Source organism: Balaenoptera physalus (genome assembly GCF_965194825.1).
Source record: "Balaenoptera physalus genome assembly, chromosome: 19".
In the NCBI taxonomy this organism is placed as follows: domain Eukaryota; kingdom Metazoa; phylum Chordata; class Mammalia; order Artiodactyla; family Balaenopteridae; genus Balaenoptera; species Balaenoptera physalus.
Window position 1 is genome coordinate 54,791,896 of NC_138900.1, and position 20,069 is coordinate 54,811,964.

Here is a 20,069-nt window from a genome sequence, read left to right on the forward strand (position 1 = left end):
TTTTTAAAAATAAATTTACTTATTTATTTTTGGCTGCATTGGGTCTTCGTTGCTGCACGCAGGCTTTCTCTAGTTGTGGCGAGCAGGGGCTACTCTTTGTTGTGGTGCACAGGCTTCTCATTGTGGTGGCTTCTCTTGTTGCGGAGCACAGGCTCTAGGCGTGCAGGCTTCAGCAGTTGTGGCTTGAGGGCTCTAGAGTGCAGGCTCAGCGGTTGTGGCACATGGGCTTAGTTGCTCTGTGGCATGTGGGAATCTTCCCGGACCAGGGCTCGAACCCGTGTCCCCTGCGTTGGCAGGCAGATTCTTAACCACTGAGCCACCAGGGAAGTCCTCAGCACTAGTTTTTAAAAAGGTTATTCTTTCCCCCAATGAATGGCCTTAGCATCTTTACTGAAAATCAGTTGACCACAAATGCATAAATAGCTATGGATTTATTTCTGGACTCTCAATTCTATTCCATTGATCTATATGTATATATTTATTTTTTTATTTTTTTTGGCCTCGCCACACAGCTTGCCAGATCTTAGTTCCCTAACCAGGGATTGAACCTGGGCCCTGGCAGTGAAAGCGCTAAGTCCTAACCACTGGACTTCCAGGGAAGTCCCTATATGTATATCTTTATGCCAATACCACACTGTCTTGACTTCTGTAGCTTTCTGTAAGTTTTGAACTCTTAAGACATTTTAATCTATAAAAATTTATTTTTCCCTTTTTGTTTTTGTTGAAGAAACTGGGTCACTTGTCCTGTAGACGTCCCACATTCTGGATTTGGATAATTGTACCCCTGGAATGTCATTTAACATATTTATCTCTGTATTTATAATATTTAGATCAGGAAGCTTCATTGGGCTCAGGTATAATTTCCATAGGAGGTGCTGCATTACATCAGGAGGCACAGAAGTTCTGTTTGTCCCACTTTAATGAGCTAATGTCATGTTCTTGCTCCATGATCCATCCATTACAAAGTTCTCCATCAACATTTTACCTTTCATCAGGTATTCATGATTATAGCCTTGATCCAGTAATTTCCTTAGGTGGTGACTTTCTTATTCTATCTTCTCTTCTATATTTATTACTGTGATTCTTTTATGAAGTAGAACTTTCCTTCCTCATCTATTTTCTTATCTTAAAATTTGGTCTGGGTAGAAAAAGCAGGATAAAAGCTTGATTCTTTCCCCTTATTTACCAGCTTTCAGAATGAGTTGTTCCCTAACATCTTCCAAAGGTAATTAATGATGATTTTTCAGTATCACTTTGAATTCATTAATTTTTTAATTTTTAGATTTCAATCCATTGAAGTTACTTTAAAGTCAGGTTCACTGAGGTATAATCGATGTACACTAAAGTTCAGCCTCTTTGATGAGTTTCCACAACTATATACACCAACACATTATTCAAGATGTAGAACATTACTATCACCCCAGAAAGGTCCCCTGTATCCTTTAGCGGTCAATCCTCTTCCCCACCCCACACCTCTGGCAATCACTTCATTTCTGTTCCTGGAGTTTTATTTTTTCCAGAATATTATATAAATGGTATCATATAATATGTTGCTATTTCTGTCCTGTCTTCTTTCACTTAGCATATGTGTTGGGGATCCTTCCATGTTGCTAAAGTCTGTCAGTGGTCTCTTCCTTTTACTTTTTAAAAAATATTTATTTATTTATTTGGCTGCACCGGGTCTTAGTTGCAGCGTGTGGGATCTTTAGTTGTGGCATGTGGGATCTATCTAGTTTCCTGACCAGGGATCGAACCTGGGCTCCCTGCATTGGGAGCAGGGAGTCTTAACCGCTGGACCACCAGGGAAGTCTGCTCTTCCTTTTATTACTGAGTAGTTTTCCATTGTACCAGGTTTTTGCAAATATGAATAAAGCTGTCACATACATTTGCATACAGGTCTTTCTGTGGACATATGTTATTTTTCTTAGGTAAATACCTAAGAGTGAGTGGCTGGGTGATAGTTGGAGATTTAAACAGTAAGAAATTGCCAGCCTATTTTCCAAAGTGGTTGTTTGTTATTCTTTTTAACATTTGAATTATTTCATCATTTGGCTAGTGGGAGCTCCTTCCAGTGGGTTCCTGTCCTATTGACAGACTCCAGTAGTCTTCAATAGCTTCCTTGATTTCAGCCATGACTGGGGGTTCCAGGCTCATCTAGTACATTTTCTGCCTCAGACTAGATAGAAATCAGCTACTTTTCCAAGGAATTCTTTTAGTGGGAACTGGTACTTAGAAACCACAGCCTGAATACTACAGGCACTCATTACTACTGGGTTTTCAGTGTTTCTGTGAATAGACCTAGGAAATTCGGGGTTTTTTAAATTAATTAATTAATTAATTAATTTTCGGCTGCATTGGGTCTTTGTGGCTGTGCGCGGGCTTTCTGTACTCGCGGTGAGCAGGAACTACTCTTCGGTGCGGTGCGGGGTCTTCTCATTGTGGTGGCTTCTCTTGTTGCGGAGCATGGGCCCTAGGCGCACGGGCTTCAGTAGTTGTGGCACGCGGGCTCAGTAGTTGTGGTGCGCGGGCTCTAGAACGCAGGCTCAGTAGTTGTGGCACACGGGCTTAGTTGCTCCACGGCATGTGGAATCTTCCCAGACCAGGGCTCAAACCCGTGTCCCCTGCATCGGCAGGTGGATTCTTAACCACCTCACCACCAGGGAAGTCCCAGAATTATAAGGTTTTTAAACTTCTTTAGATTGTTATTTGCATCTCTTTTGTGCTGAAAATCTTGTTTCTTAATGACACTTAAGATAATTATTTTCTTTATCCTTTCATATATATAGAAGTTTCAAAATATTTCAATAGTAACACTGATAACAATAAAACAAGTCTGTGCAGTTTAAGATTTCTTTGTGGTTCTTTCATCTTAGGTCATATTCCCAATGGGAATGTATAGTCAAAAGAGCATGTATTTCCGGGACTTCCCTAGTGGCCCAGTGGTTAAGACTCTGCGCTCCCAATGCAGGGGACCCAGGTTCTATCCCTCGTCAGGGAACTAGATCCCACGTGCCGCAACTAAAGAGCCCACATGCCACAACTAAAGCTCCTGCATGCTGCAACTAAAGAGCCTGCATGCCGCAATGAAGATCCCACAAAGCCAAATAAATAAAATAAATATTAAAAAAACCAAAAGATCATGTATTTCCATTTGTTTCTTATTTTTAGAGATTTGTTTTAAATTCTGTGTTTTAATTATATAAAACACAACATTCCAGAGTAAAAACTATAAAAGCCATGTTCAGAAAGGTCTTTCTCCCCCCCTTATTTCCCCCTCCCTGATAAATATTTTTACTAGTTTTTGGTTTATTCTTACATTGTTTACATTTTAAAATACAAGCATATTTTTCATATTTCCTCTTTTTGCCTACAAAAGGTGGCATTTTACACATATTCTTTTGCACCTTGCTTTTTAAAAGCTATTTTAAAATAAAACATAGAGGTAACAGAAAACAAATGCATAGTTTAATGAATTATTATAAGATAAACAAACTTTATATCTACCGTGAAATCAAGGAATGGAACCCAGTCAGCCACCCTAAAAGGTCCTCCATGAGCCCCATCTCAACTACAGCTCGCCAAAAAAGTAACCAGCATCCTAATTATTACAGCAATCACCTTGCTGGCTTTCTTTCTGGTTTTATCAACCAAGTGTGCCTCCCTAGACAGTATAGTTTAGTTTTCAGCCTTGCCCATTTTTAAAATTTCATATCTTTTAAGTCTCTTTTAATCTACAATCTACAGATTTCTCCTCCATCCCATTATTTTACAATTCATCTGTTAAAGAACCCAGGATATGCGTACCAGAGAGTGCTCCCAGTCTGCACACTCATCTGCACAACGTGTTGTGCAATTCAACACGTTCCTCTGTTCTCTGCTTTTGCACATTGGGGGTTGGATCAGACTCAAGCTTAAATCCTTTGTCACGACTACACGTGGTGCTGGGTTCTCCCAACAGGAGGTAATGTCTGGTTTTCACTCTTTTCTGATGTTGATAGCTACCAATGCTTAATGCCTAGACCCATTAATTCATCAAGGGTGCCAAGTGTGATATTCTCACTCACATGGCTATCTGATCAAGCCTTTTCCCATGAGGCAAGCAGAGTCAGTAGCAGGTCAGCAGCTTTGCCAAGATATCTGATATGAATGACATAGTGTACTTTCCTCCCACGTCTGACCTCTCTATGAAATCAGAAAGTCTCCAGGCCTGTGTGATTTGTTTTCAAATGCCTGCTTCTCAGAAGAAGATTGGCTGGCATCCAGACATGCACTGCCTTTACCCTTATAATCCAAAGCTACCTGAATGATTTTATCAACTAAGCCTCACTCCTGGGTCCACAGACCAAATGCCTGTAGCAGGCAGTACACGTCTGACAGGTGCTGCATGTATGTGATCAGTGTTAGCACGTCTGGGAGGCTCGGCACCTACACCAGATCCCTAGGGCATCTACAAAGCTGGAGTATTGACTTAGATGAAGCAAAACATAAAAACCTGGACTTCCCTGGTGGCGCAGTGGTTAAGAATCCACCTGCCACACCATTGTAAAGCAATTATACTCCAATAAAGATGTTTAAAAAAAAAAAAGAATCCTCCCGCCAATGCAGGGGACACGGGTTCGATCCTTGGTCGGGGAAGATCCCACATGGAGCAACTAAGCCCGTGCGCCGCAACTACTGAGCCTGCGCTCTAAAGCCCACAAGCCACAACTAGAGCCAGTGTGCCTAGAACCCATGCTTCACAACAAGAGGAACCACCGCAATGAGAAGCTCGCACACCAAAACGAAGAGTAGCCCCCGTTTACCGCAACTAGAGAAAGCCCGCATGCAGCAATGAAGACCCAACACAGCCAAAAAATTAATTAATTAATTAATTTTAAAAAAGAAAACATAAAAGCCTGCCCAGTGCTGCAGACGACAGAAGCACTGAAACAGGAAGATGCATTACTCAACGTTTCCTTAGAACCAGGTGTCTAACACAGAGCTATTTGTGCCATATCTACATGTTTGAGGTATATTTCTCTATAGTCACTCACCTTTTTACTGAAATTTATTTGTAAAGAAAACTTCATAACACTTACTTTGAGAGGAAAACAATTCTAACTTGCCAAAATGAGAAGGTAACATCAAGGAGAGCAAAATAATGTAAATTCGAGTGAGAAAGCATTGCCTGCTGAACTAGGGATCTGTTCTCTCTTTTTGGAAAAGGAAGACTAGCAAGGGTTAGAGAGGTGTTTGAAATATATTAGCACCAGACTGAGTCTTTCTCCTAGAGCAGTCATTCTCAGCTGGGAGGTGGATTTTGTCCCCCAGGTGACATTTGGCAATGCCTAGAAATATCTTTGGTTGTCAGAACTGGGGGTGGCGGCGCTACTGGCATCTAGTGGGTGGAGGTCAGGATGCTGTAAACATTCTACCCTGCACAGGGCAGCCGCCCCACAGCAAAGAATTGTTTGTTTCTCAGCTGAGGCTGAGAAACCCTGTCCTAGAGAAGTAAGAAGGATTGAAAAAGAACTGAAAAGAAATTTCCTCACTCTGGGATTCAATGTTATTTAATGCAGGATCCAAGTACCATGTTACATCATCCAACATTAACTAATGGCACATAATCCACACTTAGAAAACGCTGTTTAAATGATGAGATGTCTTGGAACGAAAGCACCAGTGCTAAAAGAACAATGTTATCAGAAAGCTCATCTCAGAGAAGTCCACAGACCCAGCGGCAGTACTAGTTCATGCTGTGCTGCATGATGTTCTTACAGTCAACATTTATTAAGCACCTACTATGTGCAGCCACTGTGCTGGGAACTGGTAAGGTGTGATTCCAGTAAGAGGTATACAGGCCAGTGGGGGAGGCAAGGAGGTAAATAAATGAGTAGAAAACAGTATCATGGGAAAGTGTGTGCAGCTAAAGGGAAGATGAGAAAATACCCACTGGGGATGGTGGCAGGGGGTTGCCAGGGAAGGTGATGATTCCAGTTCTTAGCACTCCCAAGGAGCTCCCTCTAGTTAGAAGCAGAGCTAATTCAAAAGCAATGCATGGCTTCTGGCTTCTGGCTTCTGGCAGAGTGCATGAATCCAAACACTTCTAACACTAATTGTAGTATGGATTAAGATGTGTAAATATACTCTAAAATAATTTTAAAGAAAAAAAAAAGCAGTACGCTTGGAATATCCATTGCATTGCTGTTTACACTTGAAGAAAGAAAACTGGAAACAACTTAAATGCCAAACCACAGGAAAGCAGTTACCATAATCTGAGAACTAATTGCTGTTTATTGAGTCCTGACCGTGTGCCAATGGGTATATATCCAGTGTAGCACAATGATTATACCTTTTTCTCCTTGTAGCGACTGCGAGAATTAATCCTCCCATTCCCGGGGAAAAGTCAGACTCAGAGAAGACATGGAAAGGGAGTCTTTTCAACCAATGCTGCAGAAACTACTGGAAATCCTTACTTAAAAAAAAAAATTAAGCATAACCCTTACCTCACACCATGCATAAAAATAACTTGAAATGGATCATAGACATAATTGCAAAACCTAAAACTATAAAAATTCTAGGAGAAAATATTTGTGGCTTTGAGTTGGGCAAAATTTTCTTATATTTGACACCAAAAGCACAAACCATAAAAAAAAAAAATGGTGTTGGGGGAAGAAACAATAGGAATAAGTTAGAATAATGTTGTTATCAGAGTATTTGTTTTTATAGTTATCATCTATCTTTGGCAAGTGATATGGATCTCCCATTTATGGTAGTGATATAATGTTTCCTTTTTAAATAAATGTGACTAGGTTTCCAAAACGTGAATGACCCTAAGGAAAAAATGTGCAGGTAAGATATGTACAGACTCTGAAGCTAGAACCCTCGAGTGCAAATTCTGGCTCCACCTTGCCTTGGGAGAGGTCAGCATTCTCTTCTCGCCTCAGGTTCCTCATCTGTAAAATGGCCTTGATACAAAATTCTGACCTCAAAGCGTTATGGGAGTATTTACCGAGTTTCTATATATGGAAAACTTAGAACATGGGATGGTATGCGGTAGCTCAGTATTTACTATTATTATTATTCACTATTATAAATAGCAGTAAAGACGGGTTTTGGAAAACTTAAGCTTTCTCTTTTTTATTTTTTCAAAGCACAGGCTTTTATTATGTGGTAATTTTACAGTTTTAACTTTAAAGGCAACTTATCCACCCCCACTCCCCAAATATATTCCAAGACCAGTGAACTTCTCTCTTTTATTTTTGAATGATTTCCTTTATTGCTGTTGCTTTTGTACCATCAATAGAGATCTGTGAACAAAATACTTGACTGTGAAAGAAAGAAACAAACACAGTGTGGAACTAGTCACGTGGGACCCCTGAACACTCTGAACAGCTCCTGCTTCAAGAAAGTTGCTGATGTCCTTCTGAAGGACTCCAACCTCTGATCTCCAACCTCTGACCTTCAACTTCTGACCTCCAACAAGCAAGGAGACTCAAGAGTAGAACAACAGAGTGTGGAGAGTCCATACTTCTGCTCTTCTCAGCAAAAAGGGACAGTGGACAAAGGGACTCCAGCAGACCTTTTTGCCTGAAAGCTTCCTTGGAGCAACATGATAAAAAAGAAAACAAAACAAAACGAAAAGGAGAGAAGCAGAAGTCAGTAGCTGGAGGGCCTTTAGCTCGACAGCTCTGTGGATGGAAACCTCTGCAGAGAGTTACCCTCTCTATGCATCAAAGAAAATAACTACCACCAAGAAAGTAACCGAGTTCATGAGGATATGAAGCAACTGGAACTCTTACACATCGCCCTTGGGAGCATACAATCATTTTGGAAGACTGTTTGGCAATTCTAATAAAGTGAAATATACACCTGCCCTATGAAGCAGCAATCCTACTCCTAGTATTAACCTAGAAAACTCAAGATCTATGTCCACAAAAAGAACAAACAAGAATGTGCATTGCTACTATATTCATGCTATGAATAATATGCAGTTCCAAAAGCTGAAAACAATCCAAATGTTCATCAGTAGAAGAATGGATATTCAAACTGTGGTATAATCACACAGCGGAAGACTACTCAGCAAGAAAAAGGAACAAACTGGTGATCCATGCAACAACATGGATGAATCTCAAAAACATTTTGAGCAAAAGAGGCCAGACATGAAAGAGCACATGCTACATAATTCCATTTACTCAAATGCAAGGACAGGCAAAAAACTAATCTACAGTAATAGAAATCAAACAGTGATTGTCTAGGGTGGGTGGTAGTGGTAGGAACTGACTAGAAAGGGGCATGAGCAAATCCATAGTGATGGAAATATCCTGGTTCTTGACTGGGGTGGTGGTCACCTGGGTATACACAATTGTCAAAAGCCATCTGTACTGGGATGAATAGTGTCCCCCCAAAATTCATGTCCACTGGAATCTTAGAATGTGACCTTATTTGGAAATAGGGGCTTTGCAGATTTAATTCGTTAAATTAGAGTGAGGTCATACCAGATTACAGAAGGCCCTAATCCAATGATTGGCGTCCTTATAAGAAGAGAAAATAGAGACACACAGGGAGGATACAACGTGACGATCAAGACAGAGATCAGAATGACATGTCCACAAGCCAAGGAATTGTGAGCAACCACCAGAAGCCAGGAAGAGGCAATGAAAGGTCAAAGAAATCATGGCCCTGTTGACACCTTTATTTTGGATTTCTAGCCTCCAGGCCTGTGAGAGAACACACTTCTGTTCTTTTAAGCCACCAAATTTGTGGTACTTTGTTACGGTAGCCCTAGGAAACTAACAAACCATCAAACAGAATGTTTAAGGTCTGTGCCTTTTATTTTAAGTAATTATACTACAATTTTTTAAGTTGCAAATAGCTCATTGGAAACAGCAAGCTGTTGATGAGGCCTCCTTTGGCTTCTGCTTCACCAAATTAGACAGAACACCTGAAGGAGAGCCAGGCAATGCTGTTCAGAATCCACATTTAGCGGGAGAACCGGGGCACTGCCCAGGGAGCCCCTCCCTCCCAATGGCTCTCCCTTCACACTCAACCACCCTCCGCATCTGTTCCCTCTGCCCACAGCAAAATGCCTCTTTTACCCTCTCAGACACAAATACTGTGGGGACTACAGGCAGCACTACCCAAGAAAGCCACCCTGCAGATGCCCCATTCAAAAATGAGCCAACCCACTTCCGAGGGAGGTCCAAGCCTTAGAATTAAAGGCTGCAGAAAAGCCTGATTAGGGGCCAAGAGCCTTAACCCAGCTCTTCAGTAACTCACAAATTTATTACCTGAAATATCAACCTTAAGGAATCTTCCATTCCTTTGCTTTCTGCAGCCCAGACACTTACAAAAGGGGAATTTTTATTTCATTATTTTGCTTCATCTTAGAAGCCCATGACCCTGAGAACTTGCCAGTCACTTGTCTAAGCACACCGGCAGATATCTGCATGAGGATTGGCATCAGCAAAGGTCAGGAAGGTCACTGAATGCAAAGACCACCTGGCCCAATCCGCACTGGATGCTCTGATCCCCATTCCGGATCCCCCACATTTATGGCCAAGGAACTTGCCAGGCATGAACTCACCGAATCCTCACAACAAGGCTAGAGGTAGGACCATTATTATCTTTAATTTTCGATGAGGGCACTGAGGACCAGAGAGGTGATATAACTTGTCTGAGGTCACACAGCAGTACACAGAGGAGGGATTTGAGCCCAGACAAATTGGCCTGGAAGTCTTAACCACTGGCTGCACTGCCAAGTGGATGCCTCTTCTTTGGATTGGGCACTGGATTCCCCAGTGACTGAGAACCCAAAGGTTTGTTAAATATCCAGACTCCTTCAACTTTTTTCCCTTCTTGAGAAACAATAGAGCAGTGAGTCCCAAAGTCTACTGGGACATCCTCCAAAGCATTATATAAACAAAAACTGAGTGTAACAGGATTAAGGTTGTTTAATTTTGTTTTTTGGGTTTTGGAATGTTTTGTTTTGTTTTGAGATGAAAGTTAACCAAACGACAACAGAGCTAAACTGAAAAAAAGGCTAAGATCAGAAACATGCATTTTTTTCCCAACTGGATGGAAAACCCCAGTTGTCGGGGTTTTTTTGTTGTTGTTTTTGCTGCATCACATGGCTTGTGGGATCCTAGTTTCCTGGCCAGGGATTGAACCCGGACCCACGGCAGTGAAAGCACAGAGTCCTAACCACTAGACCACCAGGGGATTCCCAAAACCCCAGTTTCTGTTGTCCATTACACCAGGAAAGAGTTTGGAGCTGGGTTTGCTAAAAAAGAATCAAACCAATGGTTCCTTACTTTAGGAAAAGACACTTCAGTCCACATGTACTGACTCTGTACATGCCCCTAGACCCTCTCCAGAGGAGTCCACAGTAGCTGTTGGCTCAGTCAAAGAACCGTCTCCAGTAGGGTGGCACAGCACATTAAAAAACCAAAGGGAGGGAATTCCCCGGCGGTCCAGTGGTTAGGACTTGGTACTTTCACTTCGGTGGCCCGAGTTCAATCCCTAGTCAGGGAAGTAATAGCCTGCAAGCCACGTGGCGTGGCCAAAAAAGAAAGAAAAGACCAAGGGGAATTTACTCCAGGAGTACAGGGATGGTTCAATATTAAGAAACTTCTTTTTTTTAATTTGGCTGTACTGCACAGCTCACAGGATCTTAGTTCCCTGACCAGGGACTGAACCCAGGCCACGGCCATGAAAGCCCAGAATCTTAACCACTAGTCCACCAGGGAACTCGCAGAAACTTCTTAATATAGTATAACATAATGATAGATCCCAGGAAATCCATAAATGTTGAATAAGCATTTGACAAAATTTGACAAAAAACACACTTTCCTGATAAAAAATCCCGAAGTAGGAATCAATGGATAATTCCTTAATAAGATAAAATATATAAATCTCAGTCAAAAGCCAGCATTTTGCTTAACTAGAAAACACCAAACACCAGACGCATTCCCACTAAAGTCAGATATAACACACATGTGCACACTATCATTGTACAGGAGGTACTAGCCAGTGCAATTAGATAAGTTAAAAAAAGGAGAGATAAAATAATTGGATGAAGGAATATAATGTACAGCACGGTGACTATAGTTAACAATACTGCATTGTATATTTGAAAGTTACTAAAGGAGCAAATCTTAAAAGTTCTCATTATAAGAAAAAAATTATAACTACTTGTGGTGACGAATGTTAACCAAACTTATTGTGGTAATCATTTCACACATATACATACATGGAATCATTATTTTGTACACCCAAAACTAATACAATGTTATATGTCAATTATATCTCAATTAAAAAAACAAAAAGTAAAGAATTGCATAGGAGGAATTGGAATTGGAAACATATTTCTATTTATAGATGAAATGATTATAAGCTTAGAACAGCTAAAATAATCAATTAAGAAACTACTACAGGGGCTTCCCTGGTGGCGCAGTGGTTGAGAGTCTGCTTGCCGGTGCGGGAGACGTGGGTTCGAACCCTGGTCTGGGAGGATCCCACATGCCGCGGAGCAACTGGGCCCATGAGCCACAACTACTGAGCCTGCGCGTCTGGAGCCTGTGCTCCGCAACAAGAGAGGCCGCGACAGTGAGAGGCCCGCGCACCGTGATGAAGAGTGGCCCCCGCTTGCCACAACTGGAGAAAGCCCTCGCACAGAAACGAAGATCCAACACAGCCAAAAATTAAAATTAAAAATTAAAAAAAAATAAAAGAAACTACTACAGACAATAGCCAGTTAGAAAAGACTCCATAAAAAACATAAAATATCTAGGAATAAACCTATCAAAAAATGTGCAAGATCCATACCAAAACACTGTAAACAATACTAAAGGACACAGAAGATTTAAACAAATGGAAAGACATACCATGTTCCTGGATAGGAACATCCAACATCATCAATATGTCCATTCTCTGAAGTTAATGTATAAATTTGAAGCAATCCCAATACATTTCATGAAAGAATATTTAAATAGCCAACAAATACATATTTTAAAGTGCTTAACCTCATTAGTCATTACAGAAGTGAAAATTAAAACCACAATTAATTACCACTACACACACACCAGAGTAAGTAAAATCCAAATGACCAACAAAACCAATTGTTGCAGGAACTAGGAATAACTGGAATTCTCAGATACCACTGGAAGGAGGGTAAATGGTTACATATCTATTTGGAACACAGTTTGGCAGTATTTTCTGAAGTTGAACATATGCATATCCCATGTATAAGTTCTCTCGTAAGTAAATATCCAACAGAAATGTATATATAGGGGCACCAAAAGCCATGTGTTACAATGTTCTTGGCAGCATTATTCATGATAGCCAAAAACTGGGAACAACTTAATTGTCCATCAGCAGGAGGACAGACTTAAAAAACCTCACAAATATAATGTTGAGCAAAAGAAGCCAAATACAAAAGAATCCATTTATATAAAGTTTTTTAAAAAATCAAAACTAATCTATGACATAAGAAATGAGGATGATAATTACCTTTTGGAAGAGGGCGATGTAGTAATAACTGCTTGGGGACCGGAGCGGGGCTTCTCCATGCTGGTACTGCTCCAGTTCCAGATCTGGGTAATAGTTCACTTTACTGTATGATGATTCATCAAGCCGTATACTTACAATTTGTTCCCTTTCCTGTATGTGTGTTATACTTCAGTTTTTATTAAAGCAATTCCAGTAAAAACACCAACACGTGTGTGTGTAATTATATACCAGATTTCAAAGTTCAATAGAAAAACAAATAAGCAAGAGTAGCCTGAAAGAGATCTAAAAATAAGGGGCAGCCCTTCAATACACCAAAAGATACTTTTAAATATTGTAAACCGTAGCAAGCAAAACCGTGAACATGAATGAACATGAATAGACAGAGAAACCAATGGAAAAGAGTAGCAAGTTCTGAAACAGACCCACATATGTATGAGAAAAAAAGCTTATGACAAACAGCTTACGATAAAAGTAGCTTTTCAATTCAGCAGAGAAAAGATAGCCATCTGAAAAAAAAAAAAGTTGGATCTATACCTTACAGCATACCTCAGGATAAATTCCAAATGGATCAAAATTTGGATGTAAAATAACAGAAGAATATAAATAACATGTTATCTTGAAGTGGGGCAGACCTTTGTACCTATGATTCAACATTCAGAAGCCATAAAAGAAATGACTGATAAATTTGAGAGCAAAAAATAAAAACACATGCAAACAAAACCAACCAACCATCAACAAAATAAAAGAGAAACAACTAAGTTAGACATGACTTTTATCAAAGGCAAAATGCCAACCTTCCCTAGTAGATAATCAGTTCCTAGAAATAAAGAAAAAGGCAACCATACAATTTTTTTTTTAAGATTTTTTTTTGATGTGGACCATTTCCAAAGTCTTTATTGAATTTGTTACAATATTGCCTCTGTTTTATGTTTTGGTTCTTTGGCCTCCAGGCATGTGGGATCTTAGCTCCTGGACCAGGGATAGAACCCGCACCCCCTGCGTTGGAAGGCGAAGTCTTAACCACTGGACTGCCAGGGAAGTCCCTACAATCCAATTTTTAAAATAAGCAGAATACTAATAGTAAGAGAGTCATAGAAAAAGAGATAGAAATGGCCCGTAAACACATATTCTAAGTTTAAAACTTTCATTACAAATTTAAAGGAAGACTCAATTGAGGAGGACTTCCCTTGTGGCGCAGTGGTTAAGAATCCGCCTGCCAATGCAGGGGACATGGGTTCAATCCCTGGTCCGGGAAGATCCCACATGCAGCGGAGCAACTAAACTCATGTGCCACAACTACTGAAGCCCACGCGCCTAGAGCCCGTGCTCCACAACGAGAGAAGCCACCGCAATGAGAAGCCCGCGCACTGCAACAAAGAGTAGCCCCCGCTCTTCACAACAAGAGAAAGCCCGCGTGCAGCAACGAAGACCCAACACAGCCAAAAATAAAATAAATAGATAAATATTAAAAAAAAAAAAAAAGACTCAATTGAGTCACTGTTTTTCACCTATCAGATTGGTAAAAATCCAATGATGTGACAATTTAACGAGCTGACAAAGAGGTGAGAAAACAGTAACTTCTCAACCAAAGCTGGTGGAGGTGCAAATTGGTACTAACTTAAGGAGGGCAAGTTGGCAATATCTCTTGAAATTACAAATGCAGATACCTAGCAATCTCATTTCTGGGAATTTATCCTGCACATATAATAAGCACTGGCAAAATGCCACCTATACAAGCAATGTCTGTGATAACAGAATGGAAACAACTGCTATCACACAATAGAACTGCGTAATATATTCAGTGAAACAAGCAAGGCACAGAACAGCACCATGTATTCTAGTTTGTAACTTGTGTCGGCAGAGGTGACAAAGCATTAAATATATGTGATATATGCTATTATATATAGTTAATATATGTTATATAGAACACATATATATACATATTTGTATATGTTTGTATTTGTATAAAGAGATGCTGTATTAGAATAATTCACACTAAAGTGTGAGAGAGTGGCAGCTCAGAACCTCTTAGAGATGGTGCATCCATAAAAGAAGATGCTTGTTAACCAAAATAAATGTGTAATTTGATGGACTTTTTGTCAGGATGATAAAGTGAATTGGAAAAATGCATATACTGCAAGTTCAGAGATTTTGGGGGTCATGAGGGTAGCCATATATCAGGAGATTCCACAGCTTTGCCAAGGATCAGCTTTAATTAGGTTAAATCCAATAAACTAAAAACAATTACCTGGGGGGGACTTCCCTGGTGGTCCACTGGGTAAGACTCTGCGCTCCCTATGCAGGGGGCCTGGGTTCGATCCCTGGTCGGGGACCTAGATCCTGTATGTGTGCCGCAACTAAGAAGGCTGCATGCTACAACAAAGGATCCCTCGTGGTGCAATGAAGATCCCATGTGGCGCGATGAAGATCCTCTGTGCCGCAACTAAGACCCGGCGCAGCCAAAATAAATTAATTAATTAATTAAAAAAAACAAAAACAGTTACCTGAGGGAGGAAGGTACGGGGTGGTTATGGAACAAGAGTGAAAGAAAAACTTTGACTATAGTCCTTTATTATATGATGTTTAAATCATGTGAACATATTATCTAATCACAACAAGAGACTGTAAAAGAAGAGCTGCAGTTCATGAGCTCCTAAGCCTTGATCAAGACCCACAAAATCTATCCCAGCTCATGTTCCAAGAGCCTCTGTCATTTATCAACAGGTAATCTTAAATATTTACGAGGAGTTTTATTACCCTGTAACAGCTGACTTTGCCAGAAACATCTTATGTCAATAATGCTATACAAGACATTGTGAGATAGAAAGATCTTGGGCAACTCACTTAACCTCCCTTAAACTTCAGTTTTCTCTTTGGCAAAGCAAGATAAAGACAAAAGAACATCCCAGAATTGCTGTGGAGTGCAATGTGAGTGTTTCCAGAACCGCAAAGCAGCACTGAACAAGTTCTGTATACAACAGCTGCTCTACAGCCAGCCCTCTGCTAGAATAAATGTTACTTGACTGAGGGTGCTTCTCAAAGGTCAGCGTGCTTAAGAATCACCTGGAGAGGCTGTTAAAACACAGGCTTTTAGGGCCGACCCTCAGAGATGTGATTCAGTAGGTCTGGAGCTCAGGAACTTACATTTCTAACAAGCTTGGGTGATATGGATGCAGCTGGTTTAAGGACTACATTTGAGTGGTCTTGTCCAGAGCAGGGCTCCTCAAACTGTGATATGTATACAAATGGCTTGGGAATCTTGTTAAAATACAGGTTCATAAGGTCTGGGGTGGGACACAGGACTCTGAATTTCTAACAAGCTCCCAGGTGTTGTAGATGCTCCTGGTCTGCAGACTACACTTTGAGGACCAAGGTTCTGGAATATCCAGCTCCATTTGTTTAGATGAGGAAGCTGTGCCAGGGAAAAAGTAAATGACTTGCCCAAGGCCACTTGGACAGTAAGGTGAAACACTGTCCAGGTGAAACCCCGTCCAGGGAGGCGGCCACTCCTCAGGAGTGCCTTCCCTGCCGTGCCCAGACCTATATCACAAACCTGCCTGAGCCAGCAAGTGATGCCAGCCCTTTAGAAAATGGTGTGGAAATTTACTAAATCATACACAGTCCTCTGTGCTTCTGAGAGATCAGTCACTTACCGGGCAGCTTAGCTCAAATCACCAGTCTGTTCTTTACAAAAATGCACTTTTGGCCAAATTATTTCTTTAGCTGAGTCACTTTCCCCTCCAGTGACTCGCACCTTTGACAGGCACAGCTGTTAAAACGTGAGGAAGACACCGGCACTTCTCAACGTATCTGATTGTGGGGAGAAGAGGGTGAGGAGAAGCAGAAATGGGGGTGGGGAAGCTGATCCTTGGGAAAGCTGAGGAATTTCCTGATATATGGCTCCCTCACGCCCTCAAAACCCTACAGAATTGCACTGTATGCATTCTTCCAACTCACTTTACCACCCTGACAAAAAGTCCATCGAATTACAGATTTATTGGGGTTAACAAGCATCTTCTTTTCAGGATGCATTGTCTCTGAGCTGCCAATCTTTCACACTTTAGTGTGAACTACTCTAATACAGGAGGAAGGGGGTGGAATTCTGAACATAAAGTCTCTGGAGCAATTCATGCAGAGGGGGTCTTACCTGAGATGAAGCTTCATCTGGGAGCACAGCTGCTGGTAAAACACAGCTGCGACATTGGCTCTGCACCACATTCACCAGCAGGCCTCACCCCATACCCCTGATGCCTTCTGGCTGTTGAGTAGTTCCTGGGCCTGGCCCTGCCACTAACCTGTTGCATGATTGAGTAAATCACACAGTTTTAGGGACTTTCAGAGCTGGAAGTTTCTAAACCTAGAACCTCAGTTTCTAATCCAGAAAACACATGGTCTCTAATGGCCTGTCTAAGCTTGGTTTCCCCACAAGCAGAGCCTGAGACGGGGTTCGCTTTTATATGAGTTATTGAGGGAGAGCTCGCCGGAGAAAACTTTCAGGTGAAGGAGTGAGGGGAGAGGATAGGGAAGGGTAGGTCTTGGGGGTGCTAAAGCATTTTTAAATAACACCAGAGGACTTCCCTGGTGGCGCAGTGGTTAAGAATCCGCCTGCCAATGCAGGGGACACAGGTTCAAGTCCTGGTCGTGGAAGATCTCACATGCCGCGGAACAACTAAGCCTGTGTGCCACAACTAGTGAGCCTGCGCTCTAGAGCCCTCAAGCCACAACTACTGAAAGCCCACGCGCCACAACTATTGAAGCCCGCATGCCTAGAGCCCATGTTCCGCAACAAGAGAAGCCACCACAATGAGAAGCCCGTGCACCACAACGAAGAGTAGCCCCCGCTCACCGCAGCTAGAGAAGGCCCACGCACAGCAACGAAGACCCAACGCAACCAAAAATAAATAAATAAATTTATTAAAAATAAATAACTAAATAAATAACACCAGAGTCCTCCCACCCTAGGGCAAGGTGGCTGGGTTTTCATACCCCTGACTAGTCAGTGGCCTCTCCTGCCCCAGGGGGTGTGACCCCACCAAGTAACTCTGGCAAGGTGGCTTAGAGAATGACATGGGGTCTGCTGTTCGTGACAGCCCGGAAATAGGTACAACAGTGGCTAAAGGGGATCTGGTGGGCACCAATACTTCCTTCCAGTTCTGAGAGTCCCTCAAATATGTTTCCAAACAAGAGGCCCCCCAAATCACAAAAGACAGAAGGTGAGAAAAGAATACAAGCATATTTTTCATTTTCAGAAGCATCCTGGAATCTGCACTTAGAATAAGTCCTCACTGTTCCCCCTGACTTCCCCACACACTGCAAGGTGACCCCTCCCCCAACTCCACCCACTGTCCAAGCAGACACTGACCTCCAGCTACACATCAAACCGACTCCTCCTTAAGGAATATGTCTGTTCTCTCTGCCCAGAACGTCCCACCCCAGATTTCTGCCCAGCTGCTTCCTTGTCAACTCAAACATCACCTGCATAGAGCGGCTTCTCTGACCTGCCCAGGTCATTCCCTGTCACACTCCCTGGGGCACTTCTGCATTTATCTTGGCTGTGTTCACTTGTATGTTATCTTGTAAGAATGGCCTCCAGAGCCTTGTTCTGACCTCATCACTGTGTCCCCAGAGCCTATGCACACAGAAGACAATAACATCTGATGAACAATATCTGAGTGAATGAGTAGGACATTTGGGCCGGATGCTGAAATGCCAATAGAGAAGGAGAACTAGGTCAGCTAAACACTCAGCCCAAGAAGCTGGAGGAAAAACCCCGCCCAAGGCCAGGATGGGGAAGGACAGAATACACCAAGAGCTTCCTCGGCTACTTGATTCCCTTCTCCTCTCTCAGCTCCCTCTCTCAACTACCCTTCAACGTAGGACCAGAGTTAGCATCAACCCTGGGGAGAGCCTTCACCTTTTAGAAAGGCACAAACCCCTCAAAACGACCAAGGGCATCTGGATTCCAGTTCTAGCTCTAGCTCTGAGCCTCCCCTTCCCCGCTGGTACCTGGCTGGGGCGCAAGGATCATGCCAGCCTGGCAGGGCTGCTGAGAGCACCAGCCCGTGGCACAGCGGCGCCGCAAACGCACATCGCTGCACACTTAAACCAGGGCAGGGTGCATTCCTGCCCCTGGCTGCTTCTGTGGCTCCTCCAGCTCCAGAAGAGTCTCCACCGCAGCCGCACCGGCTCTGGGCACCTGAGATGCCCCACATGTTACCCAGCATCTCCCACATGCCAGGCACTGTGCCAGGCGCTTGCTCATCTGTCCGGTGACACCGAATTATCATCGGTACCCACACCTCTTGGTACCATTATCTCCATTTTACAAGTAAGGAGACTAAGGCTGAGAGATTCAGCCACTGGAGGAAAGACACGGCTAGCAAGTGGGGGGCATCGGCTTCAAACATAGTCCATCGGCCACTTTTATCTGGTTTATTTAAGTGGTTTGGCACCATGGGTTCACTGAAGAGAGCAGTCCTGGAAGGAAGGATCATTACCTTCATTGCACAGAGAAGGGAACTGCCGGCGCGCGTGTGGCCTGGTGGGCAGTCTCCGCTGCACTCAGGAACCCTTCGTGGGGCGCGCAGACTGGCCGCAGCTTGCGGCCTCCTGGGTCAGTGCGTGTGCTCTGGCTGCCCAGCCACCACCAGCTCCGTTTCGCAGATGCAGAGAACGAGGCTCCAGGAGATGCAAGGGCTGAGCGTTGAGACCCTGCAAGAGAGCCTGAGAGCAGGGACCGCCTCACCCCGCAAGCACACAGGCTGTGGCGAGCTGCCGCTGGGTCCCAGGTTGGCCCCTGGCTCAGCTGGAGCGGCTCACCTGAGGCGGCAGACGCAGGCAGCTGTGTCTGGCGGTACGTGCTGTCCCCGCCCTTGCCCTCTGTCCCCTCCCTCCTTCTTCCTGGATGACTAGGCACTAAACCCAGTTTCCTTGGAGGACAGTGCCCGGGATGCTCTGGAGGGACCTGGATGCCCACGTCCTACTCTAATTTCACATGCAGTACCAAGAATGAAGGGTTAGTTTCACATTTGAAAATCGAGCATTGTGAATTCCCCATGTTAGCAAACTAAAAAAGAAAAACCTATGATCACCTCAGCAGATGTAGTAGATTTTGTCCCTTTGACAAAATCCAACATCCACTGTCAAGGAAACTCTCAGCAAATTATGAATAGAAGGGAATTTCCTCAACCTGAAAAAGGGCATCTATGAGAAACTTACATGGTGAACGACTGAATGTTCTCCCCCTAAAATTAGGAACAAGATGAGCTAATAAACGAGCTCAGCAAGGTTGCAGAACACAAGATCAACATACAAAAATCTACTGAATTTCTCGGGCTTCCCTGGTGGCACCGTGGTTAAGAATCCGCCTACCAATGCAGGGGACGCGGGTTCGAGGCCTGGTCCGGGAAGATCCCACATGCCGCGGAGCAAATAACCCGGTGCGCCACAACGACTGAGTCTGCGCTCTAGAGCCCGCACGTCACAACTACTGAGTCTGCGCTCTAGAGCCCACGAGCCACAGCTACGGAAGCCCGGAAGCCCGCGCTCCTGGAGCCCATGTTCCGCAACAGGAGAAGCCA

At 43.0% G+C, this 20,069-nt stretch overlaps 1 protein-coding gene across 4 annotated transcripts in view; it reads right to left on the bottom strand.

The window, feature by feature from the left end:
• Positions 1–20,069, bottom strand: part of IL34 (interleukin 34) — a 69,845-nt gene that overhangs the window by 20,783 nt on the left and 28,993 nt on the right. The window contains exon 1 of one of the 4 annotated variants that reach the window (XM_082439226.1): positions 12,490–18,096. The exons of the other annotated variants lie outside the window; for them this stretch is intronic. The gene's annotated coding sequence lies outside the window, so the exon portion shown is untranslated. Of the gene's footprint in view, positions 1–12,489; positions 18,097–20,069 lie in introns of those variants that run through there. 4 annotated transcript variants of the gene reach the window in all.